Below are 8,200 nucleotides of genomic sequence, written 5' to 3' on the forward strand. Positions count from 1 at the left end.
TGCCCCTTTTCTTTCTCAGACTCACACAATCCTCTCTCCTGCTGATTCCATTGTAACTCAGGTACGCTCTGCTCCTTCATATAGTCCCCAGCACGGCATCCTGACAAGCTCCTGGCTCCATAGCTCAGGGGTTAGAGCACTGGTCTTGTAAACCAGGGGTCGTGAGTTCAAATCTCACTGGGGCCTCACAAACATTTTGGATTTAACAACACTTTTTAGTTCATTGGGGAGCCTCACTACAAATATTCTTTTCAAGATAGAAAAACAAAGGCGACACAGGGCAAAGCACGCAAGAACGGGGGACATTACACACAGTGTCAGTGGAATGACAAACACAAGACTCCTACAGGGTCATACAATTGACTTGTGTGAGTATGGGGGATGTTTAGAGTGTGACATCCCAAAATATCATTCTTGACTTGGTCATTGGCTTTGGTGCCCCTTCAGCCACGTCCTTTCCAATGCACATGTCATTTTTTTAATATCATCCTGATTTCACTGTGAGATTTTAACTTGTTCTTTTTTTCAGGTCCGGAATTTAAGTGTACATTTAGGCCCATGTTTAAACAGATTTCTCATCGGGTTGCATCACTTTTTCGATGCAGCATTAACACAATTAGTTTTTTGGTATTTACAAAGCCATGCACATTTTAAGAAAAAGTAACAGCACACAGCACCTTGCTCTGCCATGCTTTACTTTGCGTCAGGTAGGTGTTCCACAGGTGGTACATGGTTTTCTTGTACATCCACACATGGATTTTGATGTAAACCCATGTTTACAAAAACATACAGTCATGGTTTTGTGCCACAATGGTGCGCCTCCCCGAGGCTGGTGTAAGGAGAACAGATGTCTTTATTTCTCCATGTTACTGCCTCTTTGCATGTGGTGTGCTGCACTTTGCAGAACAGATACAAGGAGTAAACAAGCACTTGCAATACAACTGGTCTGGCATTTCTCCGAGATAGAGCTATTAGCAGTTGTAAACTCCCAACCAGACTTTTCTTGACTCATTAAATGTAAATAATGAGCGCAATCGCCCTGCTACAGTTCACTCATATTGAAACCTATCGGCAAAAGTGCAATTATCTATGTAACCGGCAAAAGTTCAATTAATTATGTAACAGGGTCGATGTCATGCAATGAGCTCGACTTCTGTCAAACGAGATCGTGCTGTGAAAAAAAGAGAAAAAGTAGTCCACAAACCAGATGGAAAACAGCGAGCCTCCTATGTTTTCAGTACTTGGTCGCTGCGCTCAAGGAGGGCTAACCACCGGAAAAGGCATGACGTATGCATGCCTTCCACTAATGAAAGCAAGCAGATTTTAACAGGGAAGCCCACAAACCAATGAAAGACACCAACGTGAAATGGACGGGGCTCCTAGCCCTTTTCTAACTACAACAGCGTCTCGCAAGCAATACGCATGCGCAAGCGCATTCTAGCGCAGGCTTGACTCTAAAAAATCTCCTATGATAGTTGGAGGAAGATATCCCTTTATGCACATCAGCTCTCCTGAACATAAGGCAGATACCCTTGCACTCAAGGCAGCCCGAAGTGCACCTTTGCATAGACAAAGAGCAGAACTGCACCATTTCTGTGAAGATATGTCTCAGTTCTGCTCTCTACGAGTGAGGCACAAAGGAACTTTGCTGGCTGTGCTGCACTGCGTCCCTTCTTTCTAAATATTCCAATTAATGATCAGTTTACCAAAAAAGTAGCAAATCTGCACCCATAGATGTACTCCTTGAAAGGATACAAATTTACTACCTTTTGAAAATACACAATCACTGGCAATAGTAGCCTTGGAAAGCTATGCCAGATTCAGGTTTGAAGCTATGCCCCTTTTCTTTCTCAGACTCACACAATCCTCTCTCCTGCTGATTCCATTGTAACTCAGGTACGCTCTGCTCCTTCATATAGTCCCCAGCACGGCATCCTGACAAGCTCCTGGCTCCATAGCTCAGGGGTTAGAGCACTGGTCTTGTAAACCAGGGGTCGTGAGTTCAAATCTCACTGGGACCTCACAAACATTTTGGATTTAACAACACTTTTTAGTTCATTGGGGAGCCTCACTACAAATATTCTTTTCAAGATAGAAAAACAAAGGCGACACAGGGCAAAGCACGCAAGAACGGGGGGCATTACACACAGTGTCAGTGGAATGACAAACACCAGACTCCTACAGGGTCATACAATTGACTTGTGTGAGTATGGGGGATGTTTAGAGTGTGACATCCCAAAATATCATTCTTGACTTGGTCATTGGCTTTGGTGCCCCTTCAGCCACGTCCTTTCCAATGCACGTGTCATTTTTTAAATATCATCCTGATTTCACTGTGAGATTTTAACTTGTTCTTTTTTTCGGGTCCGGAATTTAAGTGTACATTTAGGCCCATGTTTAAACAGATTTTTCATCGGGTTGCATCACTTTTTCGATGCAGCATTAACACAATTCGTTTATTGGTATTTACAAAGCCATGCACATGTTAAGAAAAAGTAACAGCACACAGCAACTTGCTCTGCAATGCTTTACTTTGCGTCAGGTAGGTGTTCCACAGGTGGTACATGGTTTTCTTGTACACCCACACATGGATTTTGATGTAAACCCATATTTACAAAAACATACAGTCATGGTTTTGTGCCACAATGGTGCGCCTCCCCGAGGCTGGTGTAAGGAGAACAGATGTCTTTATTTCTCCATGTTACTGCCTCTTTGAATGTGGTGTGCTGCAATTTGCAGAACAGATACAAAGAGTAAACAGGCACTTGCAATACAACTGGTCTGGCATTTCTCCGAGATAGAGCTATTAGCAGTTGTAAACTCCCAAACAGACTTTTCTTGACTCATTAAATATAAATAATGAGCGCAATCGCGCTGCTACAGTTCACTCATATTGAAACCTATCGGCAAAAGTGCAATTATCTATGTAACCGGCAAAAGTTCAATTAATTTTGTAACAGGGTCGATGTCATGCAATGAGCTCGACTTCTGTCAAACGAGATCGTGCTGTGAAAAAAAGGGAAAAGTATTCCACAAATCAGATGGAAAACAGCGAGCCTCCTATGTTTTCAGTACTTGGTCGCTGCGCTCAAGGAGGGCTAACCACCGGAAAAGGCATGACGTATGCATGCCTTCCACTAACGAAAGCAAGCAGATTTTAACAGGGAAGCCCACGAACCAATGAAAGACACCAACGTGAAATGGACGGGGCTCCTAGCCCTTTTCTAACTACAACAGCGTCTCGCAAGCAATACGCATGCGCAAGCGCATTCTAGCGCAGGCTTGACTCTAAAAAATCTCCTATGATAGTTGGAGGAAGATATCCCTTTATGCACATCAGCTCTCTGAACATAAGGCAGATACCCATGCACTCAAGGCAGCCCGAAGTGCACCTTTGCATAGACAAAGAGCAGAACTGCACCATTTCTGTGAAGATATGTCTCAGTTCTGCTCTCTTCGAGTGACGCACAAAGGAACTTTGGTCGCTGTGCTGCACTGCGTCCCTTCTTTCTAAATATTCCAATTAGTGATCAGTTTACCAAAAAAGTAGCAAATCTGCACCCATAGATGTACTCCTTGAAAGGATACAAATTTACTACCTTTTTAAAATGCACAATCACTGGCAATAGTAGCCTTGGAAAGCTAAGCCAGATTCAGGTTTGAAGCTATGCCCCTTTTCTTTCTCAGACTCACACAATCCTCTCTCCTGCTGATTCCATTGTAACTCAGGTATGCTCTGCTCCTTCATATAGTCCACAGCACGGCATCTTGACAAGCTCCTGGCTCCATAGCTCAGGGCTTAGAGCACTTGTCTTGTAAACCAGGGGTCGTGAGTTCAAATCTCACTGGGGCCTCACAAACATTTTGGATTCAACAACACTTTTTAGTTCATTGGGGAGCCTCACTACAAATATTCTTTTCAAGATAGAAAAACAAAGGCGACACAGGGCAAAGCACGCAAGAACGGGGGGCATTGCACACAGTGTCAGTGGAATGACAAACACAAGACTCCTACAGGGTCATACAATTGACTTGTGTGAGTATGGGGGATGTTTAGAGTGTGACATCCCAAAATATCATTCTTGACTTGGTCGTTGGCTTTGGTGCCCCTTCAGCCACGTCCTTTCCAATGCACATGTCATTTTTTTAATATCATCCTGATTTCACTGTGAGATTTTAACTTGTTCTTTTTTTCAGGTCCGGAATTTAAGTGTACATTTAGGCCCATGTTTAAACAGATTTTTCATCGGGTTGCATCACTTTTTCGATGCAGCATTAACACAATTCGTTTTTTGGTATTTACAAAGCCATGCACATGTTAAGAAAAAGTAACAGCACACAGCACCTTGCTCTGCCATGCTTTACTTTGCGTCAGGTAGGTGTTCCACAGGTGGTACATGGTTTTCTTGTACATCCACACATGGATTTTGATGTAAACCCATGTTTACAAAAACATACAGTCATGGTTTTGTGCCACAATGGTGCGCCTCCCCGAGGCTGGTGTAAGGAGAACAGATGTCTTTATTTCTCCATGTTACTGCCTCTTTGCATGTGGTGTGCTGCAATTTGCAGAACAGATACAAAGAGTAAACAAGCACTTGCAATACAACTGGTCTGGCATTTCGCAGAGATAGAGCTATTAGCAGTTGTAAACTCCCAACCAGACTTTTCTTGACTCATTAAATGTAAATAATGAGCGCAATCGCGCTGCTACAGTTCACTCATATTGAAACCTATCGGCAAAAGTGCAATTATCTATGTAACCGGCAAAAGTTCAATTAATTATGTAACAGGGTCGATGTCATGCAATGAGCTCGACTTCTGTCAAACGAGATCGTGCTGTGAAAAAAAGAGAAAAAGTAGTCCACAAACCAGATGGAAAACAGCGAGCCTCCTATGTTTTCAGTTCTTGGTCGCTGCGCTCAAGGAGGGCTAACCACCGGAAAAGGCATGACGTATGCATGCCTTCCACTAACGAAAGCAAGCAGATTTTAACAGGGAAGCCCACGAACCAATGAAAGACACCAACGTGAAATGGACGGGGCTCCTAGCCCTTTTCTAACTACAACAGCGTCTCGCAAGCAATACGCATGCGCAAGCGCATTCTAGCGCAGGCTTGACTCTAAAAAATCTCCTATGATAGTTGGAGGAAGATATCCCTTTATGCACATCAGCTCTCCTGAACATAAGGCAGATACCCTTGCACTCAAGGCAGCCCGAAGTGCACCTTTGCATAGACAAAGAGCAGAACTGCACCATTTCTGTGAAGATATGTCTCAGTTCTGCTCTCTACGAGTGAGGCACAAAGGAACTTTGCTGGCTGTGCTGCACTGCGTCCCTTCTTTCTAAATATTCCAATTAATGATCAGTTTACCAAAAAAGTAGCAAATCTGCACCCATAGATGTACTCCTTGAAAGGATACAAATTTACTACCTTTTTAAAATACACAATCACTGGCAATAGTAGCCTTGGAAAGCTATGCCAGATTCAGGTTTGAAGCTATGCCCCTTTTCTTTCTCAGACTCACACAATCCTCTCTCATGCTGATTCCATTGTAACTCAGGTACGCTCTGCTCCTTCATATAGTCCCCAGCACGGCGTCCTGACAAGCTCCTGGCTCCATAGCTCAGGGGTAAGAGCACTGGTCTTGTAAACCAGGGGTCGTGAGTTCAAATCTCTCTGGGACCTCACAAACATTTTGGATTTAACAACACTTTTTAGTTCATTGGGGAGCCTCACTACAAATATTCTTTTCAAGATAGAAAAACAAAGGCGACACAGGGCAAAGCACGCAAGGACGGGGGGCATTACACACAGTGTCAGTGGAATGACAAACACAAGACTCCTACAGGGTCATACAATTGACTTGTGTGAGTATGGGGGATGTTTAGAGTGTGACATCCCAAAATATCATTCTTGACTTGGTCGTTGGCTTTGATGCCCCTTCAGCCACGTCCTTTCCAATGCACATGTCATTTTTTTAATATCATCCTGATTTCACTGTGAGATTTTAACTTGTTCTTTTTTTCAGGTCCGGAATTTAAGTGTACATTTAGGCCCATGTTTAAACAGATTTTTCATCGGGTTGCATCACTTTTTCTATGCAGCATTAACACAATTCGTTTTTTGGTATTTACAAAGCCATGCACATGTTAAGAAAAAGTAACAGCACACAGCACCTTGCTCTGCCATGCTTTACTTTGCGTCAGGTAGGTGTTCCACAGGTGGTACATGGTTTTCTTGTACACCCACACATGGATTTTGATGTAAACCCATGTTTACAAAAACATAGAGTCATGGTTTTGTGCCACAATGGTGCGCCTCCCCGAGGCTGGTGTAAGGAGAACAGATGTCTTTATTTCTCCATGTTACTGCCTCTTTGCATGTGGTGTGCTGCAATTTGCAGAACAGATACAAAGAGTAAACAAGCACTTGCAATACAACTGGTCTGGCATTTCTCAGAGATAGAGCTATTAGCAGTTGTAAACTCCCAACCAGACTTTTCTTGACTCATTAAATGTAAATAATGAGCGCAATCGCGCTGCTACAGTTCACTCATATTGAAACCTATCGGCAAAAGTGCAATTATCTATGTAACCGGCAAAAGTTCAATTAATTATGTAACAGGGTCGATGTCATGCAATGAGCTCGACTTCTGTCAAACGAGATCGTGCTGTGAAAAAAAGAGAAAAAGTAGTCCACAAACCAGATGGAAAACAGCGAGCCTCCTATGTTTTCAGTTCTTGGTCGCTGCGCTCAAGGAGGGCTAACCACCGGAAAAGGCATGACGTATGCATGCCTTCCACTAACGAAAGCAAGCAGATTTTAACAGGGAAGCCCACGAACCAATGAAAGACACCAACGTGAAATGGACGGGGCTCCTAGCCCTTTTCTAACTACAACAGCGTCTCGCAAGCAATACGCATGCGCAAGCGCATTCTAGCGCAGGCTTGACTCTAAAAAATCTCCTATGATAGTTGGAGGAAGATATCCCTTTATGCACATCAGCTCTCCTGAATATAAGGCAGATACCCTTGCACTCAAGGCAGCCCGAAGTGCACCTTTGCATAGACAAAGAGCAGAACTGCACCATTTCTGTGAAGATATGTCTCAGTTCTGCTCTCTATGAGTGACGCACAAAGGAACTTTGCTGGCTGTGCTGCACTGCGTCCCTTCTGTCTAAATATTCCAATTAATGATCAGTTTACCAAAAAAGTAGCAAATCTGCACCCATAGATGTACTCCTTGAAAGGATACAAATTTACTACCTTTTTAAAATACACAATCACTGGCAATAGTAGCCTTGGAAAGCTATGCCAGATTCAGGTTTGAAGCTATGCCCCTTTTCTTTCTCAGACTCACACAATCCTCTCTCCTGCTGATTCCATTGTAACTCAGGTACGCTCTGCTCCTTCATATAGTCCCCAGCACGGCATCCTGACAAGCTCCTGGCTCCATAGCTCAGGGGTTAGAGCACTGGTCTTTTAAACCAGGGGTCGTGAGTTCAAATCTCACTGGGGCCTCACAAACATTTTGGATTTAACAACACTTTTTAGTTCACTGGGGAGCCTCACTACAAATATTATTTTCAAGATAGAAAAACAAAGGCGACACAGGGCAAAGCACGCAAGAACGGGGGCATTACACACAGTGTCAGTGGACTGACAAACACAAGACTCCTACAGGGTCATACAATTGACTTGTGTGAGTATGGGGGATGTTTAGAGTGTGACATACCAAAATATCATTCTTGACTTGGTCGTTGGCTTTGGTGCCCCTTCAGCCACGTCCTTTCCAATGCACATGTCATTTTTTTAATATCATCCTGATTTCACTGTGAGATTTTAACTTGTTCTTTTTTTCAGGTCCGGAATTTAAGTGTACATTTAGGCCCATGTTTAAACAGATTTTTCATCGGGTTGCATCACTTTTTCGATGCAGCATTAACACAATTCGTTTTTTGGTATTTACAAAGCCATGCACATGTTAAGAAAAAGTAACAGCACACAGCACCTTGCTCTGCCATGCTTTACTTTGCGTCAGGTAGGTGTTCCACAGGTGGTACATGGTTTTCTTGTACACCCACACATGGATTTTGATGTAAACCCATGTTTACAAAAACATACAGTCATGGTTTTGTGCCACAATGGTGCGCCTCCCCGAGGCTGGTGTAAGGAGAACAGATGTCTTTATTTCTCC

At 43.3% G+C, this 8,200-nt stretch overlaps 5 non-coding genes across 5 annotated transcripts; all 5 read left to right on the forward strand.

Annotated features, from left to right (window-relative positions):
- The first annotated feature begins 113 nt into the window (after positions 1 to 113).
- On the forward strand, positions 114 to 186 carry TRNAT-UGU (transfer RNA threonine (anticodon UGU)). Its single transcript has one exon. It is a non-coding gene; the product is annotated as a tRNA-Thr (tRNA).
- A 1,762-nt stretch (positions 187 to 1,948) lies between these two features.
- TRNAT-UGU (transfer RNA threonine (anticodon UGU)) lies at positions 1,949 to 2,021 on the forward strand. Its single transcript has one exon. It is a non-coding gene; the product is annotated as a tRNA-Thr (tRNA).
- Positions 2,022 to 3,781: 1,760 nt separating this feature from the next.
- TRNAT-UGU (transfer RNA threonine (anticodon UGU)) lies at positions 3,782 to 3,854 on the forward strand. Its single transcript has one exon. It is a non-coding gene; the product is annotated as a tRNA-Thr (tRNA).
- A 1,762-nt stretch (positions 3,855 to 5,616) lies between these two features.
- TRNAT-UGU (transfer RNA threonine (anticodon UGU)) lies at positions 5,617 to 5,689 on the forward strand. The gene has a single exon. It is a non-coding gene; the product is annotated as a tRNA-Thr (tRNA).
- A 1,762-nt stretch (positions 5,690 to 7,451) lies between these two features.
- On the forward strand, positions 7,452 to 7,524 carry TRNAK-UUU (transfer RNA lysine (anticodon UUU)). The gene has a single exon. It is a non-coding gene; the product is annotated as a tRNA-Lys (tRNA).
- The last annotated feature ends 676 nt before the right edge of the window (positions 7,525 to 8,200 follow it).

The sequence above is a fragment of the Pleurodeles waltl genome, unplaced genomic scaffold (assembly GCF_031143425.1).
Source record: "Pleurodeles waltl isolate 20211129_DDA unplaced genomic scaffold, aPleWal1.hap1.20221129 scaffold_39, whole genome shotgun sequence".
NCBI classification, from domain to species: Eukaryota; Metazoa; Chordata; class Amphibia; order Caudata; family Salamandridae; genus Pleurodeles; species Pleurodeles waltl.